This window comes from Bos indicus, chromosome 20 (genome assembly GCF_029378745.1).
Source record: "Bos indicus isolate NIAB-ARS_2022 breed Sahiwal x Tharparkar chromosome 20, NIAB-ARS_B.indTharparkar_mat_pri_1.0, whole genome shotgun sequence".
Taxonomy (NCBI): domain Eukaryota; kingdom Metazoa; phylum Chordata; class Mammalia; order Artiodactyla; family Bovidae; genus Bos; species Bos indicus.
In genome coordinates this window covers 32915256-32936429 of record NC_091779.1, presented here as the reverse complement: position 1 = coordinate 32936429, position 21174 = coordinate 32915256, and the positions used below count along the sequence as shown (strand labels likewise).

General features: G+C 38.2%; 1 non-coding gene across 1 annotated transcript; it reads right to left on the bottom strand.

Annotated features, from left to right (window-relative positions):
- Nucleotides 1-18053: 18053 nt before the first annotated feature.
- Nucleotides 18054-18142, bottom strand: TRNAY-GUA (transfer RNA tyrosine (anticodon GUA)). Its single transcript is given in 2 exon segments — nt 18054-18089; nt 18106-18142. It is a non-coding gene; the product is annotated as a tRNA-Tyr (tRNA).
- Between the last annotated feature and the right edge of the window lie 3032 nt (nt 18143-21174).

Below are 21174 nucleotides of genomic sequence, written 5' to 3'. Positions count from 1 at the left end.
AGACCCAGGTTCAATCCCTGGGTCAGGAAGATCCCCTGGGAAGGGAGTGGCAACCCGCTCCAGTATTCTTGCCTGGAGAATTCCATGGACAGGGGAGCCTGGAGGTCTACAGTCCATGGGGTCACAAAGAGTTGGCCTTAACTGGCCAACTAACATAAGGATGTATAGAAAGATTTATTTTAAGCACTTGACTCATATAATTGTGAGAGCTGGCAAATCTGAAAGGCAGGTCAGCAGGCTGGGAGCCCAGGTAGAATTTCTGTGTTTCAGCCTTGAAACAAAATTCTTTGGGAAACCTGTCTGCGCTTACTACCTTCAACTGATTAGATGAGGCCCACCCACATTATAAAAAGTAAGTTGCTTTTTTCAAAGTCAAATAATTGCACATGCAAATAATTCCATCCACAAATACCTTTGCAGCAACATCTAGACTAGTGTTTGACAAAACTAGTGAGGGTCATAGCCTAGCCAAGTTGACACAGGAAATTAACCATCACACCCAGTGACAAACTAAACTAGAAATTGTACTGATCTTCTCTTTTGTCTCTATTATTCCACCATTCTACTTCTTTTATGATTATTTCTCGTGCATATAGTTGCTGGTAATAGCAAAAGGAGGAACGAAAATATTTAGTTTTTTTTTTTAACTCAGAGTATTCAAGGTATGGATCAACATTTTTACCATTACAACAGAGATGAAAAAATGCTAATCATTTTTAATTGTAGTATTGAGAGTAGACAACCTTAAGCATTTTTAAGCATAAATGGAAAGAGGAGAATGACATTGCTGTGGTTTCTTGACCCTATTAAAACTTATTTATGTAATCCTCAGCTATCCATCAAAACCACACTATGCAGTTTATAAACATGCTACTCATTTGGAACATTTTTTTTTTAATTTCATATCCTCCTCTATCCTTAAAAATACATGGCTCTTACTATGTATTTATTTCATTAGTTCATATTTCTCAATTGTTGGAGATATATAGTTTTATGTTGAATTATGTTCCTCAAAAGAAGAATTCTTATAGATCAGAAAATTTTAGAACACTTTTCAGATGAATAGTGTTTAAAAAGAGGGGCTCTGTTTGAAATAACTCAGTCAAATCATTAAAAAACATGGTGTTCAGAAATATGTATTTATAGAGTTACAGTTAAAGAAACATACAAAAGGGGAATAAAGAATCTTTGTAAAAACTACTAATAATCAATGCTTCTCAATCATTCTCTACATCATGAAATACTGATATTTCAGCAGAAATTAGCTGTATTTAAAGTATATAAAAATACTTACTTTTTACACTTAAATTCAAAATAGAAAAAAGAGTGATAACTTTCACTACATTTTAACCCTTTAGAGTTTTCAGTTGTACCCCACTCTCTTCCCCTATATCTACATCTTATATGCCAGTCCAAAATAAGCTGATTAATGCTCACTAAATACCATCTGGTATTTGGGATCTGAAAGCCTGGATTCAAATTCAGGTTTCCCTATTTACTTACTATGTGTTTCTCAGTTTCCTTAATTGAGTATGGATAATGATTATTCCCTCCTGGAGGTGGGAAATGGAAGGTGCTATGAAACTTAAATTAAGTGAAGAATCTAAAGTGTATTGAACAGAATGGAAGCTCAATAAAATATAGTTTATGCTTCTTGCAACCACCATGCCTTAGCTCATGCTATTAACTCCACATGGAATACACTTCCATGTTTTCACCTGAAAAAATCCTTTCCATTCTAATTCATCTTCAGAAATTCTGTTATTTGTAAGTAGAAGTAGCTTCTCCTTTTCCTGCACACCCATTACAGTTTGCTTATAGCTATCCTGGAGTGTGATTCTAATTCCCTAGCTCACCTTCAAGCATTAAGTGGAGAGAATAGTGATACTTGATACCCTATGATGCCTCTCACAGTGCCTAAGACACAATAACCTCAGATGTGCAGATGGAACCACCCTTATGGCAGAAAGTGAAGAGGAACTAAAAAGCCTCTTGATGAAAGTGAAAGAGGAGAGTGGAAAAGTTGGTTTAAAGCTCAACATTCAGAAAATGAAGATCATGGCATCCGGTCCCACCACTTCATGGGAAATAGATGGGGAAACAGTGGAAACAGTGTCAGACTATTTTGGGGGGCTCCAAAATCACTGCAGATGGTGACTGCAGCCATGAAATTAAAAGGCGCTTACTCCTTGGAAGGAAAGTTATGACCAACCTAGATAGCATATTCAAAAGCAGAGACATCACTTTGCCAACAAAGGTTCGTGTAGTCAAGGCTATGGTTTTTCCTGTGGTCATGTATGGATGTGAGAGTTGGACTGTGAAGAAGGCTGAGCACCGAAGAATTGATGCTTTTGAACTGTGGTGTTGGAGAAGACTCTTGAGAGTCCCTTGGACTGCAAGGAGATCCAACCAGTCCATTCTGAAGGAGATCAGCTCTGGGATTTCTTTGGAAGGAATGATGCTAAAGCTGAAACTCCAGTACTTTGGCCACCTCATGCGAAGAGTTGACTCATTGGAAAAGACTCTGATGCTGGGAGGGATTGGGGGCAGGAGGAGAAGGGGATGACAGAGGATGAGATAGCTGGATGGTATCACTGACTCGATGGACGTGAGTCTGGGTGAACTCCGGGAGTTGGTGATGGACAGGGAGGCCTGGAGTGCTGCGATTCTTGGGGTTGCAAAGAGTCGGACACGACTGAACAACTGAACTGAACTGAAGACACAATAAGGACTCATTATAATCATTCACTTACTTATTTCATAAATATTTATTGAGTGTCTATTAAGTGCTTTGTCTTAGAGAAGACAGAACTCACTGAGTTTATGTTCCAGGCAGAAAGGGGCAAATGATGTCTTAATGACTGAATAAATAAATTACTTGGCTGGATCTCTGGCCTCAATGTCAAAAGCCCTCCTCTAGCATCCCTGTTTTTCTGTACTTCACAATGTAGCAAACAAGTTATAACTTAGTTGTTTTTTGTTTTGAACAAGTGGAATTTATTAAAGTTACCTAGAGGAAGAATACAAGAGAGCAGGAAAAGGGAATGGCAGAGTGTCTCAATAATAAGATGCTAGAAAGGACTTAATAAAAGATTCAGGATCTAATTGAGAGATTTAGGGGTAAGGTCTAAGGAAGCAGGAATTTCTTATAAATTGGATGCTGTCAAAATGCCGGGACAATTTTATGATGGAGGATCTCATTAAATCTTTTCTTTTTCATTTTTATTTTTAGTGAGAGGATAATTACAATATTGTGTTGGTTTCTGCCATATATCAGCATGAATCGGCCATAAGTCCCCTCCCTCTTGAACCCCTCTCAAACCTCCTTTCCCATCCCACTCCTATAGGTTGTCACAGAGCACCAACTTTGGGTTCTCTGCATCATACAGCAAACTTCCAAAGGCTATCTATTTTACATACGGTAATGTATATGTTTCAGTGCTATTCTCCCAAAACATCCCACCCTCTCCTTCCCCCACTGTGTCAAAAAGTCTGCTCTTTATGTTTGCATGCCCTTTGTTGCCTTTCAAATAGGATCATCAGTACTATCTTTCTAGATTCCATATATATATGTGTGTGTGTGTGTGTTAATATACAATTTTTTTTCTCTTTCTGATTTACTTCACTCTGTGTAATAGGCCCTACATTCATCCCCCTCATTAGAATTGACTCAAATGCATTCCTTTTTATAGTTGAATAACATGCAACCCACTCCAATACTCTTGCCTGGAAAATCCCATGGATGGAGGAGCCTGGTAAGCTGCAGTCGATGGGGTCACTAGGAGTCAGACACAACTGAGAGACTTCACTTACACTTTTCACTTTCATGCATTGGAGAAGAAAATGGCAACCCACTCCAGTGTTCTTGCCTGGAGAATCCCAGGGATGGGGGAGCCTAGTGGGCTGCCGTCTATGGGGTCGCACAGAGTTGGGCACGACTGAAGCAACTTAGCAGCAGCAGCAGCAGCAGCAACATTCCATTATATATATGTACCACAACTTACTTATCCATTCATCTGTCAATGGACATCTAGGTTGCTTCCATGTTCTATTATAAACAGTGCTGCAATGAACATTGGGGTACATGTGTCTTTTTCAATTATGGTTTCCTCAGGGTATATGCCCAGTAGTGGGATTGCTGAGTTATATGATAGTTTTATTCCTAGTTTTTTTAAAAGGAATCTCCATACTGTTCTCCATAGTGGTTGTATCAATTTTCATCCCCATAAATAGTGCAAGAAGGTTTCTTTTTCTCCACACACTCTCCAGCATTTACTACATGTAGGCATTTTGATGATGGCCATTCAGACAGGTGTGAGATGATAGCTCATCCTAGTTTTGATTTGCATTTCTCTGGATTGGGGGCAAGAGGAGAAGGGGACGACAGAGGATGAGATGGCTGGATGGCATCACTGACTCGATGGACGTGAGTCTGAGTGAACTCCGGGAGTTGGTGATGGACAGGGAGGCATAGCGTGCTGCGATTCATGGGGTCACAAAGAGTCGGACATGACTGAGCAACTGATCTGATCTGATCTGATCTGAATAATGCACAATGCTGAGCATCTTTTCATGTGCTTATTATCCATCTATATGTCTTCTTTGGAGAAATGTCTGTTTAGGTCTTCTGCCCACTTTGTGATTGGATTGATTGTTTTTCTTTCTTTCTTTCTTTCTTTTTTTTTTTTTTTTTTTTGATATTGTTTTTCTTGTATTGAGCAGCATGAGCTGCTGGTATGTTTTGGAAATTAATCCCTTGTCGGTTGTTTCATTTGCTATTATTTTCTCCTATTCTGAGGGTTGTCTTTTTGCCTTGTTTATAGTTTCCTTTACTGTGCAAAAGCTTTGTAGTTTAATTAGGCCTCATTTGTTTATTTTTGTTTTTATTTCCACCACTCTAGCAGGTGGGTCATAGAGGATCTTGTTGTGATTTGTGTTAGAGAGTGTTCTGCCTATGTTTTCCTCTAAAAATTTTGTAGTTTCTGGCCTTATGTTTAGGTCTTTAATATATTATGTGTTTATTATTGTGGAAGGAAATGGCAACCCACTCCTGTCTTCTTGCCTAGAGAATCCCAGGGACGGGGGAGCCTGGTGGGCTGCCGTCTATGGGGTCGCACAGAGTCGGACACGACTGAAGCGACTTAGCAGCAGCAGCAGCATGGTGTTAAGAAATGTTCTAATATCCTTCTTTAACATGTAACTGACCAGGTTTCCTGGCACTACTTAATGAAGAGACTGTCTTTTCTCCATTGTATATTTCTGCCTCCCTTTTCAAAAATAAGGTGCCAGTAGGTGCATGGATGGACTTATCGCCAGGTTTTCTACATTGTTCCATTGGTCTATATTTGTTTTTGTGCCAGTACCATGCCATCTTGATGACTGTAGCTTTGTAGTACAGTTTGAAGTTAGGAAGTTTGATTTCTCCAGCTCCATTCTTCTTCCTCAAGACTGCTTTGGTTATTTGGGGTCTTTTATGTTTTCATACAAATTGTGAAATTATTTGTTCTAGTCCTGTGAAAAATACCATTGGTAGTTTGATAGGGATTGCACTGAATCTATAGATCGATAGCTTTGTGTAGTATAGTCATTTTCACTATATTGATTCTTCCAGTTCAAGAACATGATATATTTCTCCATCTGTTTGTGTCATTTTGATATCTTTCATCAGTGTCATAGTTTTCTGCATATAGGTCTTTTTGTCTCTTTAGGTAAATTTATTCCTAAGTACTTTATTCTTTTTGTTGCAATGGTGAATGGGATTGTTTCCTTAATTTCTCTTTCTGATTTTTCATTGTTAGTGCATAGGAATGCAAGGAATTTCTGTTTATTAATTTTATATCCTGCAACTTTACTATATTCATTGATTACCTTTAGTAATATTATGGTGACATCTTTAGGGTTTTCTATATAGAGAATCATTTCATCTGCAAACAGTGAGAGTTTTACTTCTTCTTTTCCAATCTGGATTCCTTTTATTTCCTTTGCTTCTCTGATTTCTGTGGCTAGGACTTCCAAAACTATGTTGAATAATAGTAGTGAGAGGGTGCACCCTTGTCTTGTTCCTGATTTTAGAGGAAATGCTTCCAGTTTTTCACCACTGAGGATAATGTTTACTGTAGGTTTGTCATATATGGCCTTTATTATGCTGAGATATGTTCCTTCTATGCCTACTTTCTGGAGAGTTTTTATCATAAAAGGGTATTGAATTTTGTCAAAGGCTTTCTCTGCATCTATTGAGATGATCATATGTTTTTTATCTTTCAATTTGCTGATATGGTGTACCACACTGATTGACTTGCATATATTGAATAATCCTTGTATCCCTGGGATAAAGCGTACTTGATCATTATGTATGATCTTTTTTAATGTGCTGTTAGATTCTGTTTGCTAGAATTTTGTTGAGGATTTTTGCATCTATGTTCATCACTGATTGGCCTGTAAATTTTTTTTTTTTTTTTTTTGTGGTATCTTTGTCTGGTTTTGGTATCAGGGTGATGGTGGCCTTACAGAATGGGTTTGGGAGTTATCTTCCTCTGAAATTATTTGGAAGAGTTGAGCAGCATAGATGTTAGTTCTTCTCTAAACTTCTGGCAGAATTCTCCTGTGAAGCCATCTGGCCCTGGGCTTTTGTTTGTTGGAAGATTTTTTTTACAGTTTTGATTTCCATGCTTGTGATTGGTCTGTTCATAATTTCTATTTCTTCCTAGTTCAGTATTGAAAGGTTATACTTTTCTAAGAATTTGTTCATTTCTTCCATGGTGTCCATTTTTATTGACATATAGTTGCTCATAGCAGTCTTTTATAATCCTTTGTATTTCTGTGTTATCTGTTGTAACTTCTCTTTTTTCATTTCTAATTTTATTCATTTGAGTTTTTTTTTTAACGAGTCTGGTTTACAGTTTGTCAATTTTATTTATCTTCTTAAAGAACCAGTTTTAGTTTTATTGATCTTTGCTATTGTCTCCTTCATTTCTTTCCATTTATTTCTGCTATGATCTTTATGATTTCTTCCTTTCTCCTTTGGGGGGATTTTTGTTCTTTTCTGCTTGCTTTAGGTGTAAGATTAGGTTATTTGATGGCTCTCTTGTTTCTTGAAGTAGGCTTATATTGCTAGAAACCTCCCTCTTAACACTGTTTTTACTGCATCCCATAGGTTTTGAATTGTCAAGTTTCCATTGTTATTTGTTTCTAGGAATATTTTTATTTCCTCTTTGATTTCTTCAGTGATCTGCTGGTTATTCAGAAGTGTATTGTCTAGCCTCCAAGTGTCTGTGTTTTTCAATAGTTTTTTTCCCTATAGTTGATATCTAACCTTACAGCATTGTGGTCAGAAAAGATGCTTGAATTATTCACTTTTAAAAAATTTACCAAGGCTTGATTTGTGGCCCAGGATGTAATCTCTCCTGGAGAATATTCCATTTGCAAAAAAAAAAAAAAAAGTGAAAGCTATTATTTTTGGATGAAATGCCTGTAGATCTCAATTAGGTCTAACTTCGGAGAAGGCGATGGCACCCCACTCCAGTACTCTTGCCTGGAAAATCCCATTGATGGAGGAGTCTGGTAGGCTGCAGTCCACGGGGTCGCTAAGAGTTGGACACAACTGAGCGACTTCACTTTCACTTTTCACTTTCATGCATTGAAGAAGGAAATGGCAACCCACTCCAGTGTTCTTGCCTGGAGAATCCCAGGGACAGGGGAGCCTGGTGGGCTGCTGTGTATGGGGTCGCACAGAGTTGGACACGACTGAAGCGACTTAGCAGCAGCAGATCTAATTTGTGCAGTATATCACTTAAAGCTTGTGTTTCCTTATTAATTTTCTCTTTGGATGATCTGTCCATTGACGTGAGTAGGGTATTAAAGTCCCTCACTGTTATTGTGTTACTGTTGATTTACCCTTCAATAATTTGGCTTATGTACTGAGGTGCTCCTAAGTTGGTTGCATATATATTTATAATTGTTATATCTTCTTCTTGGATTAATTCCTTGTTTATTATGTAGTGTCTTTCTTTGTCTCTTGTAACCATCTTTAGTTTGAAATCTATTTTATCTGATATGTGTGCTGCAACTCCTGCTTTCTTTTGATTTCCATTAACATGGAATATCTTTTTCTAGCCCCTCACTTTCAGTATGTGTATGTCCCTAGTTTTGATGTGGATCTCTTATACACAGCATATATAGGGTGCTTACTGTTGTATCCATTCAGCCAATCTCTGTCTTTTGGTTGGAGCACCTAACTCATTTACATTTAAGGTAGTTATCAATATGTATGATCTTGTTATGATTTATTTTATTCTTTTTTTAAATTTTATTTTATTTTTAAACTTTACAATATTGTGTTAGTTTTGCCCAACATCGAAATGAATCCACCACAGGTATACCCGTGCTCCCCATCCTGAACCCTCCTCCCTCCTCCCTCCCCATACCCTCCCTCTGGGTCGTCCCAGTGCACCAGCCCCAAGCATCCAGCATCATGCATCGAACCTGGACTGGCGACTCATCTCATACATGATATTACACATGTTTCAATGCCATTCTCCCAAATCTCCCCATCCTCTCCCTCTCCCACAGAGTCCACAAGACTGATCTATACATCAGTGTCTCTTTTGCTGTCTCGTACACAGGGTTATTGTTACCATCTTTCTAAATTCCATATATATGCGTTAGTATACTATATTGGTGTTTTTCTTTCTGGCTTACTTCACTCTGTATAATAGGTTCCAGTTTCATCCACCTCATTAGAACTGATTCAAATGTATTCTTTTTAATGGCTGAGTAATACTCCATTGTGTATATGTACCACAGCTTTCTTAGCCATTCATCTGCTGATGGACATCTAGGTTGCTTCCACGTCCTGGCTATTATAAACAGTGCTGCGATGAACATTGGGGTACACGTGTCTCTTTCCCTTCTGATTTCTTCAGTGTGTATGCCCAGCAGTGGGATTGCTGGATCATAAGGCAGTTCTATTTCCAGTTTTTTAAGGGATCTCCACACTGTTCTCCATAGTGGCTGTACTAGTTTGCATTCCCACCAACAGTGTAAGAGGGTTCCCTTTTCTCCACACCCTCTCCAGCATTTATTGCTTGTAGACTTTTGGATCGCAGCCATTCTGACTGGCGTGAAATGGTACCTCATAGTGGTTTTGATTTGCATTTCTCTGATAATGAGTGATGTTGAGCATCTTTTCATGTGTTTGTTAGCCATCTGTATGTCTTCTTTGGAGAAATGTCTATTTAGTTCTTTGGCCCATTTTTTGATTGGGTCATTTATTTTTCTGGAGTTGAGCTGTAGGAGTTGCTTGTATATTTTTGAGATTAGTTGTTTGTCAGTTGCTTCATTTGCTATTATCTTCTCCCATTCTGAAGGCTGCCTTTTCACCTTGCTAATAGTTTCCTTTGATGTGCAGAAGCTTTTAAGTTTAATTAGGTCCCATTTGTTTATTTTTGCTTTTATTTCCAATATTCTGGGAGGTGGGTCATAGAGGATCCTGCTGTGATGTATGTCGGAGAGTGTTTTGCCTATGTTCTCCTCTAGGAGTTTTATAGTTTCTGGTCTTAGGTTGAGATCTTTAATCCATTTTGAGTTTATTTTTGTGTATGGTGTTAGAAAGTGTTCTAGTTTCATTCTTTTACAAGTGGTTGACCAGTTCTTTGGGATTTGTTTTGTATGCCTTTCCTTTTTGTGTTCCTTGTCCAGAGAAGCTCCTTCAGTATTTGTTGTAGAGCTGGTTTGGTGGTGCAGAATTCTCTTAAGTTTTCTTATCTGTAAATTTTTGATTTCCTGTTCAAATCTGAAAGAGATCCTTGCTGGGTAGAGTAGTCTTGGTTGTAAATCTTCCTGTTTCATTACTTTAAGTGTATCCTTTCATTCCCTTCTGTCATACAGAGTTTCTGTTGAAGATCAGCTATTAGCCTTACGGGGACCCCCTAGTATGTTATCTGTTGCTTTTTCCTTGCTGCTTTTTAATATTTATTCTTTGTGTTTAATTTTTGTTGGTTTGATTAATATCAAACTTGTTTTGGTGTGCTTCTCCTTGGGTTTATCTTGTATGAAACTCTCTGGGCTTCCTGGATCTGGGTCACTATTTCCTTTCCCATTTTAGGTACTTTTTTGCTATAGTCTCCTCAAATATTTTCTCATGCCCTTTCCTTTTGTCTTCTTCTGGGATCACTATGAGTCAATGTGGTTACACTTAATGTTGTCCCAGAGGTCTCTGAGACAATCCTCATTACTTTTTATTCTTTTTTCTTTATTATGTTCTGCTTCAGTTATTTCTACCATTTTATCTTCTGACTCCTTTACCTGTTCTGTCTCAGCTACTCTACTGTTGGTTCTCTCCAACAGTATTAGTATTAGTATAGTATATTAGTATTATATATTAGTATTAGTATTATATATTAGTATTAGTATATTTCTTATCTCAGACATTATGTTGTTCATTATTGATTGTTTATCCTTTAATCCTTCTAGATCCTTGTTAAACATTTCTTTCTCGACCCATGCTTCCAGTCTATTTATCCATGTCTCCATTTTATTTTCAAGATTTTGGATCATCTTTAATATCACTACTCCGAATTCTTTTTCAGGAGAATGCCTATTTCCTCTTCATTTGTTTGGTCTGCTGGGTTTTTACCATGTCCCTTCATCTACTGCATGTTTCTGTCTTTTCATTTTGTTCAGTTTACTGTATTTGAGGTCTCCTTTCTGTAGGCTGGCAGGTCGTAGTTCCTCTTGATTGTGGAATCTGCCCTCCATGGGTGGGGTTGGACCAGCGCTTTGTGAAGGTTTCCTGGTTGGGGATACTTGTGCCTGTGTTCTGGTGACTGGGGCCGGATCGTATCTCTCTGAAGGACAGTGCCATGTCCAGTAGTGTGTTTTGTGGTGTCTGTGGGTTTGGTATGGCTTTGGGCAGCCTGTCTGCTAATGTGCAAGGTTGTGTCCCTGTTTTGCTGAAGAATTGGCATGGGGCATCCAGCACTGGAATTTGCTGGCCTTTGGGTGGGGCTAGGTTTTAGAGTTGAGATGAAGGCCTGTGGGAGGGATCTCACCTATTAATGTTCCCTGGAGTCAGGGGTTCTCTGGTGGATCAGTCTTGAGCTCAGGCCTCCCACCTCAGGCGTTAATGCCTGACCTCTACTGTGGCTCCAAGACCTCTCAAACCACGCAGCACAGAAGACAAAACCCCAAGACTCTTGGTGAAGGCAATACTCAACAGTCCAGAACACTAGCGCGATTCACACGAACATCCTCCAATATTTCTAGGAAGGTCTCCGGACCTGTTGTGGGCAGGCCGGGGTCAGCTCAGTCTCAGATCTGGCCTTATTCCAGCTTGTACTTGCTCCTAAAATTCACAGTTGCCCCTAAAGTCCACAGTCTGTTCCCCACCCTGATACAAGGGGGCTAAGGCGAAGACTTACTAAGCTTCACTTCTTCACTTGAGCTGGGGAAAAGGGAGAATATGGTAGCTACAATTGGGATGTACCTGTGGCACAATTGGGATGTACCTGTGGCACAATTGGGATGTACCTGCAGCATTAGAGAACTGCTGGATGCTGTGACAATCTGAGGCAGGTCCTGTGCTCTCCCAGAGGAACTGGCCTTGGGCTGTGGAACCCTAGTAAGAATCTAGCTGTTTAAGCTCCCAGGAAGGTGTGGGCAGTAACCTGTGCCTGCTCACAGCTTGGTGGTATCTGCCACCTCTGGGGTCAGGATTGCATCGGCTTTAGAAGTGGCAGTTACATCTAATTTTGCAACTGGTGCTCTGACCAGTTTTGATTTTGGGTTTTGGTGGCTGCCGGTGGGCACTCAGCCACTGTCTGCAAGTGTGGCATTAGTATCCTGGCGACAATGACTTCTTGCCACTCTGAGACACTCAGTCTTTTCTTTGGACTCCCTCCACTGCATCAAAGCAACCCGCACAGAGTATCCTCATGGCAGCTAACCCCAAACTTCTCCCTGGGATCTGACACCTGTGCCTGAGCCTCAGCACCCCACCCCCAGCCTCTGCAGCAGGTTGAGACTCGCAAGCCACTTCTCTGCTAAGAAGTGCTGTTCAGCAGCGATTTCTGTGATGCATTTTCTGTTTTGCCCTTGAGCCCCCACTGTTTCACTTAACTCTGAGGTTCCAAAGTTCTCCCCATCCCCACCCATAAGGGGGTTTATGAATACGCAGAAAATTTGCCTCTTTCACAACTCTCTCCCTTGGGGAACAAGTCCCCATCCTGAAATCCTTTGTCTCTTTCTATGTCTTTATCTTTTGCCCTGCCTCATTCTAAGGAGATTGTCTTGCCTTTTTGGAAGTTTAGGGTCTTCTGCTGTTGTTCAGAAGTTGTTCTGTAGGAATTGTCCCATATTCAAATGAATTTTTGATGTATTTGTGGGGAGGAAAGCAATCTCCCCATCTTACTCATCTGCCATCTTCCATCATAACTTAGTTTTGAAATATATTTTGAAATAAAAATTGTTTTGCATCTCTAAACTCTTTTCCTCTAATTTTTTCCATCCTTATCTCTATCTTGGTAAAGTCAGTGGTCACACTTGAAAACAACATGATGTACACTTCTAGATTTCCAAGGGTCATCACTCAAAATGTTTGATTTCCCAGAGCATGCAAATTGCTGAGGGTAGAGGTTAGCCTGAGAAGGAAGAGGGAGAATGCTTTAGGTTTACATGTAGAGTCAGAAAAAAATCCTGAAACTATTCTACTTTTTATTACTAAAATATATATATACATATATATATGACCATAATTATACCAGTGTTCATAGGAACATTATACACAATTGTAAAAGGTTGAAACAACTCAAATATCCATCTACAGATGAATGGATAAATATAATGTAGTATAATCATATAATGAAATATTATTCAGCCTTTATTTTTAATTTATATATTTTTGGCTGCCTTGCATCTTCACTGCTGTGTGAAGGCTTTCTCCAGTTGCAGGAAGCAAGGACTTCTCTTCATTGTGGTGCCCAGGTTCCTCATTATAGTGGCTTCTCTTGTTTCAGCTCTAGGCTCTAGGCTTCTGTAGTTGTAGAGCATGGACTTAGTGACTCCAAGGCATGTGGGATCTTATGGATCAAGGATCAAACCCATGTCTCCTGTATTGGCAGGCAGATTCTGAGCCACTGGACTATCAGGGAAGTCCCCATCCTGGAAAAGGAAGGAACTTCTGATACCTGCGACAACACAGATGAACTCTGAAGACACTATACTAAATGAAACAAGCCAGACATAAAAGGGCAAATATTCTATGATTTCACTTATGTAAAGTACCTGAAATAATCAAAGTCATAGAGACAGAAAGTAGAACTGTTCTATGAAGGGCTGGAAGAGTGGAGAATGAGGACTGTTTAACTGATACAGAGTTTCAGTTTAGGATCATTAAAAAGTTGGATGGATGGATAATGGTAGCAGTTGCACAACTGCTACCATTAAGATGTGAAAGCACTAATGCCACTGAATTTTACACTTAAAAATAATTAAGATGGTAAATTTTATGTTATGTATATTTTGTCACAATTTTAAAAGCTAATGACAAATGATGGTTGGACAGAAGAACCATGCTTGCTTCACCAATTATAAGGTTCCCATTGTAACCCCTTAATAATAGTTTATCCTCTAGCCAATGATTGCCAAGAACATACCTGAAATTATACAAGTTGGATTTATAGCTTTTTGTAGTAAGGAAGAATCCACATCACGGGAACCCTGGGCCATATAAGTAAGAGGGTGTTAGAAAGTACATATTATAGGACTTTCTCTTATATTTGGAGATTTGGGAAAGATTTAAGGAAGCTGGGCTTTGCTTTGATTTGGATTCTGTCAGGAAGAGGTGTAGGGAGTAATTCAATGAGTATCTTCATAAATCCTATCTATAAGGAGGAGATACTAGACTAAGGCTAGAGCTGTAAGAAATAAAGAAGCAAGAGTAACTCATTAGAATAGGGTATATCAGATCATTTTTGTGACATATGCACTAATAATGTTTTATCTGTTTTCAGACATGATTACAGAGGGTTCATGTTCTTATTTGTTGCGGTTGCTCAAGGTCTTGGAGTGGCCTTGTCCAGTGTCAATGTTCCATGAGTGTGTTTATGTTTAACAGGTGAACACCAAGGCATGGCTGATACTACCAGAAATCCTACATGTCAGGGACTATTTTTCTTTCCCACCAATAAGTAGAAGGACACAGCCCAACTTAATTTATTTGGAGCTCTAAGAGTACTAGTCTAGTAGACCTTTGCAAATGATTAACGACATTGACAACTTTGATATGTACTCTTCATCAGTAAAATTTTCACTTACATTTTATGGCATGAACAGATTGATGCAATAAAGCAATTTTTATGCCTGCATGCACAAGCTCATGAGTGTTCGTGCACATGTATGCCTTGCAAAACCTTTTCTATCCTGCTATTCTTGAATAGTTCTCAAGGTACACAGAAGTAATGATAATCCCTGCTGCAGAATAACTCACTCAATTTGCATTTCTTTTCAGTCTCTTCTTGCAAACCCCAAAGGCAATCATCTATATCTAGGGCTGTCTGACAGGCAAAGGTAATGCTGTGGGACACCAGTAACACCTTAGAGAAAGAGATTCTGAGAAGAAAAGTCAGATAATGAGCTCTCAGTCTAGCCTCAGCCCTAAAACTACAGATCAGCAATGGGAGATAGTGTCAGAAATTTGGACACAGTGTGAGACACAGGCAGGACAAGTATCTAGCTGTTCTAGGAGTTCTGAAAAATGCTCAGCACAGAAAAACAAAGAATTAGACTCAATGACTATTTGTGCTTTTGTTCACTTTCCTGACTACCATTCTAGCATCATTTAAGACTACACCTTTGGCTAAATCCTGTATTTGTCTTCAGTTCAGTTCAGTTCAGTTCAGTCTCTCAGTTGTGTCCGACTCTTTGCGACCTCATGAATTGCAGCACACCAGGCCTCCCTGTTCATCACAATCTCCCAGAGTTCACTGAGACTCACGTCCATCGAGTCAGTGATGCCATCCAGCCATCTCATCCTCTGTCGTCCCCTTCTCCTCCTGCCCCCAATCCCTCCCAGCATCAGAGGCTTTTCCAATGAGTCAACTCTTGGCATGAGGTGGCCAAAGTACTGGAGTTTCAGCTTTAGCATCATTCCTTCCAAAGAAATCCCAGGGCTAATGTCCTTTAGGATGGACTGGTTGGATCTCCTTGCAGTCCAAGGGACTCTCAAGAGTCTTCTCCAACACCACAGTTCAAAAGCATCAATTCTTCAGCACTCAGCTTTCTTCACAGTCCAACTCTCACATCCATACATGACCACTGGAAAAACCATAGCCTTGACTACACGGACCTTTGTAAGCAATGTGATGTCTCTGCTTTTGAATATGCTATCTAGGTTGGTCATAACTTTCCTTCCAAGGAGTAAGCGTCTTTTAATTTCATGGCCGCAGTCACCATCTGTAGTGATTTTGGAGCCCCAAAAAATAAAGTCTGACATGATTTCCACTCTTTCCCCATCTATTTCCCAGGAAGTGATGGGACCAGATGCCATGATCTTCGTTTTCTAAATGTTGAGCTTTAAGCCAACTTTTTCACTCTCCTCTTTCACTTTCATCAAGAGGCTTTTTAGTTCCTCTTCACTTTCTGCCATAAGGGTAGTGTCATCTGCATATCTGAGGTTATTGATATTTCTCCCAGCAATCTTGATTCCAGCTTGTGCTTCTTCCAGCCCAGCGTTTCTCATGATGTACTCTGCATATAAGTTAAATAAGCAGGGTGACAATATACAGCCTTGATGTACTCCTTTTCCCATTTGGAACCAACCTGTTGTTCCATGTCCAGTTCTAACTCTTGCTTCCTGACCTGCATATTAAATGCATAAACTTACAAGATCCTGTATCTAAGATATAAACTACATTCAGAGTAGCTGTCCACAACTCTAGTGCTGAACGTGAACACATTCATAATTTGCCCTGAGTGTATGTTTATGATGGCCAGCTTTTGTAAACCTATACTTCTCAGGTGGTAAACAACAAATATTTTGGTAATTTGCAGTCACAGCTATCTTATTACTTGATGTCTTTTAATATATTTTATCAAGAAAAATTTCACACACTTGCAAAAGTGTAGAGAACAGTAAATAAACCTTCACATAATCATCATTCAGACTCAAAAACTATCAGTTCATGGGAAACTTTTGTTTTTTACACACTGCTATTTCAAATTGAATGATTTTAGAGCAAATTCCATGTATGATAATATTTAATACAAAATATTTTGATATATTAAGTTAATATCTAATATAGTCAATCAATCAATTCAGATTTTAAAAATCACCAATTAATGAATGAACTGAGATTTTCTCAACTCACTGATTAGTATCCTAGATACAGCATAAATGGAATACTTTAAATTCTGTTTCTTAACTCAAGTTGTATGTAGGGAAATATATATGCACTTATTTATACAACTTGTAAGGAAATTGTAAAAAATGAAATTAAAACTTCACAAACATATACTGTCCTAAGTTAAAGGTAACCACACCCTCTGGTTCTGCAATTACTATGTGAATACAATGTTGAAGATAAAATTGATTTCCTTGAATCTATATATATATTATAATCACTGAATTTATTCTTTATAGCCTAAAGATATTTTAAAAGGATTGAAGCTTGTGTACTTTTTTTTTTTGATCAAAACATTAGTCTTTTTGGAAAAAGCAAATGAAAATGCATACTTCTTTGATTTAAAAAGTCAAGCCTATGACCTAGGCCTCATTTTATCTACTATACACTGCTGCTGCTGCTAAGTCACTTCATTCATGTCCAACTCTGTGCGACCCCATAGATGGCAGCCCACCAGGCTCCCCCGTCCCTAGGATTCTCCAGGCAAGAATACTGGACTGGGTTGCTATTTCCTTCTCCAATGCATGAAAGTGAAAAGTGAAAAGGAAGTCTCTCAGTCATGTCCGACTCTTAGCGAACCCATGGACTGCAACCTACCAGGCTCCTCCATCCATGGGATTTTCCAGGCAAGAGTACAGGAGTGGGGTGCCATCGCCTTCTCTGCTACTATACACTAAGTAAAACCAAATGATGACTAATTACTTTATTATGTATCACACTTATACAAGACATATTTTTTACCTTCCCATATAGACAATAATAAAATTTCATTTCATTATTACATATAGTTTGGAAATGTCATTTGACCAAAATACTAAGAACATTTTCAGATATCTCTGAAAATACATATAAGGACTTTTTTAGTTACTATAGATAAATAGCATAGTTCTAAGATATAAGAATGCATGCTATTTAATAATTATATAATATTTGTACTGAGCACTAAATGGCTATATATGGAGTCAGAGTATCTTTGATAGCTTGTATGAAAAACATGCATATAAACTTGCCTTTACATGCCCTACAGAAAGTGTTACAAAATGTATACTATATCAAATACAAACAAACTTATAATTAACACAAAATGGCTAAGGAGCCAAACACAAAATGTCTTTCCTGGCCCAACAAAGACAATTGTGGACCAAGAAGAGATGAATGCCAAAATCTATAATAAATCACATAGCAACTGACAAAAAATTCTGAAAGGACACTACAAATACCTGGATTCCTTATTTCCCAGGTTGAGTGATTAATTTGTAAAGTACAAATTTGTAAAGTACAAAGAAGAGAATAGGAGCTAAGAAATACAATCCAAATGAACACCCCACATAAATATCACTGGGGGATGAGGAAATTATGGAGCTACCTTCCTAAAATAGAAAAATTAATAAGCATGCAACCTCCAAATTAATGGGTTTGGCAGAAAACCCATGGAATCAGAACACTGAAAAATGGCACAGTTCTCAAAGTAAATAATGCTGGGTTGCAGACACAAAGAGTCATAAGACTAATCATGCATGGAAATTCAAAAATGCAGTATTTAAAGTTGTGGCTCCATTGTACATTCTTGTCTCCTTAGTCAAAGATTAATTGACTAGAGGTATGTGGGTTTATTTCTGGGCTATCTATTCTGTTCCATTGATAAATATAAAACCTTTGTCCTTCGAGCCGGAATCGAACCAGCGACCTAAGGATGGCCACAGACAGGCATCTACAGTCCTCCGCTCTACCAGCTGAGCTACCGAAGGGAACACACTTATGACTGAAAATATAATGAATATACAATGGAGAAAAGACAGTCTCAGCAAGTTGTGTTAGGAAAACTTAACAGCTGTATTTAAATCAATGAAATTACAACATTCCCTCACACCATACCCAAAAATACATTCAAAATTACTTAAAGACTTAAATATAAAACATGGCACCGTAAAATGCCCAGGAGAGAACACAGGCAAAACGTTCTCTGAATAGTAACAATGTTTTCTTAGGACAGCCTCCCAAGCCAATAAAAGTAAAATTGAAAATAAACAATGGGACATAATCAGACTATTAAGCTTTTGCACAGCAAAGGAAATCATAAATGAAACAAAAGACAACACACAGACTGGGAAAAAATATTTGCAAACAAAGTGACGAACAAGAGATTAATTTCCAAAATATACAAAGAGTTTATATAACTCAATAACAAAATAAATAAATAACCCAATTTTAAAAATGGGCAAAAGACCTAAATAGACATTTCTCCAAAGAAGACATACATATTATCAAAAGACACATGAAAAGATACTTAACACAGCTAATTATTAGAGAAATGCACATCAAAACTACAGTGAGGTATCACATCACACTGGTCAGAATGACCATCTTCAAAACGTCTACAAATAATAAATGCTGGAGAAGGAGTGGAGAAAAGGGAACCCTCCTATACTGTTGGCGGGGATATAAATTGGTGCTGCCACCATGGAAAACAGTATGGAAATTTCTTTAAAACCTAAAAATAGAATTACCATATGATCTAGCAACCCCACCCTTGGGCATATATCTGAAAAAATCTCTAATTCAAAAAGATTTATGCACTTATATGTTCATAGCAGCACTATTTACAATAGCCAAGGTGTGGAAGCAACCTAAATGTCCATCAATAGATGAATGTATAATGAAGATGTGATTCTTATATGCAAAGGAATATCACTTCTTCATTTAAAAAAACAGAAATAATGCCACTTGTAGCAACACGAATGGACCTAGAGATGATCATATTAAGTAAAGCAAATCATACAGAGAAAGACAAATTACCATGTGATATCACTTATATGTGGAATCTAAGGAAACAGATACAAATGAACTTTACAAAATGGAAACAGACTCATAGACATAGAAAGCAAGATTATGGTCACCAAAGAGGGAAGATGGGGTAAGGATAAATTAATAGTTTGGGATTGCTGCTGCTGAGTCACTTCAGTGGTGTCCGACTCTGTGTGACCCCATAGACGGGGCAGCCCACCAGGCTCCCCCGTCCCTGGGATTCTCCAGGCAAGAACACTGGAGTGGGTTGCCATTTCCTTCTCCAAAGTTTGGGATTAGCAGATATAAACTGTTGTTGTTCAGTCACTAAGTCGTGTCCGACTCTTTGCAACCCCATGAACTGCCACGTGTTAGGCTTCCCTGTTGGTCACTATCTCCTGGAGTTTGATCAAATTCATTGAGTCAGTGTCACTATCTAACCATCTCATCTGCTACTGCTTCCCTTGTGACCCAGCTGGTAAAGAATCTGCCCGCAATGCGGGAGACCTGGGTTTGATTCCTGGGTTGGGAAGATCCCCTGGAGAAGGGAATAGCTACCCACTCTAGTAGTCTTGCCCAGAGAATCCCACGAACAGAGGAGACTGGTGCGTTACAGTTCCTAGGATCGCAAAAGAGTCGAACACAACTGAAGCGACTGAGCAGTAGCATGTATAACTGAATCACTTGGCTATATACCAGAAGCTAACACAATGTTATCAATCAAGTATACTTCAATAAAATGAATAAAGTTATGACTAAGTAATGTGGACACCTGCAGGCTGTTAAGGAAGAATGTCCCAGTGTGCATGGGCTAGCAATAGGGAAGTAAGTTACTTTCTACTTAAAAGAATTTATAGCAAGGAAATTATAACCCAGCATTATCATATACTCTGTGTAGTTACAAAACTTAAATTCTTCACACATGGCAATTGTTGGTATAATTTCCCAAAAGATATTACTCATTATTCCTCACTATTAAATTTTATTACTAAGATTTAAAAGAATACATCTATTATGATTATTCATGCCATTCTTATTTTATTTGACCAATATTAAAAAACAAAACAAAACCCTGAGATACAGCTCCTAGTTTATACCTAAGAGACACAGAGTTTGGAAAATTCAGCATTTTAAAAGACTGCATTTGAATGGTCTACAGTTTATTACAATTGCTCTAAAGGAGATTGGGAATCCTTAACCTAGTTAAAAATGATTTTAAATTAAACTATACAAAATATCTGTTGGAAATGATAGTAAGGCAATATGAAATAAGCACATTTCCACTTCCAGTTATTTAGTGGTTTGATTTGATGGTAGGATATTTGCTGGAGTTAATAGTTATAGGGGTAATTGAAATATAAATGATTTAGAAATTATGCAAATAGCTTTAATGTGAAGTAAATATTGTCAGGACAGCTTATTAGTAATATGGCACAATGGTTTCAGACTAACATAGGATAATTTTAAGTATTTGTCACTGATAAATATTAACCATTTGAAGTCTAGGCTATAGACAAGTCTGTATAATCTATACTGCAAGCAATGAGCAGAGAAGAAGAAAAGCAGAAACTATTATGTGCTAAAAGTAGGGAAAGCAAAGAAGAGACAAACAAAAGTTAGATGAAATTTGAAAATTATCAGTTAATACAATGACTGTAAAAACCCTGACTGATTATTTGGATGAAGATACCAAATTTGGCACCTCTAGATTTCTGTTTATTTGACAACACAAATTAGCTTGTTCCTCTTCACTTTCTATTGTGTAGCTGTGCCTAAAACTACCATATAATACAACACCCAGATGAAAATGGGGTGATTCCTTCAATTATTCAGATGTTTTGCCTCTGTTAGTAAGGTTTAATTTTTTTTCTTTTTTCATTAAGGTATTCTGGCAGTATATATATGGAACAGAAATCACACACAAGAGGTAAATTTTTGTTTTATCTCCAAAGACACATACAAGGGCAAGAGAGAATGAAAGATAATATTTAAAAAT